The following is a 330-nucleotide window of genomic DNA, read 5'->3' as shown; positions in this document are numbered from 1 at the left end:
TGTGTGTGTGTGTGTGTGTGTGTGTGTGTGTGTGTGTGTGTGTGTGTGTGTGTGTCTTAATTGATGGAGCAACATCATAAATTTTTATTAGAATTCGATGACCTTCAGCCGCTGTTTTCTTCTGATTAAAAAACAAAAGCAACGTATGTCGAAAATGTTCTTTTTTAGGAAGCTCCATTTTTTAAAAATAGTTTAAACACAATGTTTCTTTATAAGCGCATAATATTATTTGATATTAAGTAACATTTTAGACAAATTCTTAAAGTATTAAATGTAAATTTTAAAAATATTGTACTAAAATTATATAATATTAAGTAATATTCTCGAAAT

This window comes from Trachymyrmex septentrionalis, unplaced genomic scaffold, assembly GCF_001594115.1.
Source record: "Trachymyrmex septentrionalis isolate Tsep2-gDNA-1 unplaced genomic scaffold, Tsep1.0 scaffold51, whole genome shotgun sequence".
NCBI lineage: Eukaryota > Metazoa > Arthropoda > Insecta > Hymenoptera > Formicidae > Trachymyrmex > Trachymyrmex septentrionalis.
Note: the sequence above shows the minus strand (reverse complement) of the source record.